Source organism: Rattus rattus, chromosome 3, assembly GCF_011064425.1.
Source record: "Rattus rattus isolate New Zealand chromosome 3, Rrattus_CSIRO_v1, whole genome shotgun sequence".
Taxonomy (NCBI): Eukaryota; Metazoa; Chordata; class Mammalia; order Rodentia; family Muridae; genus Rattus; species Rattus rattus.
Genome location: NC_046156.1, coordinates 219,726,134 through 219,726,352, shown reverse-complemented (window position 1 = coordinate 219,726,352; position 219 = coordinate 219,726,134).

Below are 219 nucleotides of genomic sequence, written 5' to 3'. Positions count from 1 at the left end.
TCAATTGTCTTCGTTCAGTTACGTATTGCTGGCGTGTCTGCCTCTCTGAAGGTTTAGCTCTCCCTCCCACGGTATTTGGGGGCAGAGAACTGTTTATCCGGTCTGTTTCCTTCAGGTTCCGGCGGTGTCTCAGGCAGGGCTCCTGCTGCTCCTGGGCCCTCCCCCACAGGAACCCAGAGGCCTTGTACAGTTTCCTCTTGGGTCAGGGATGTGGGCAGG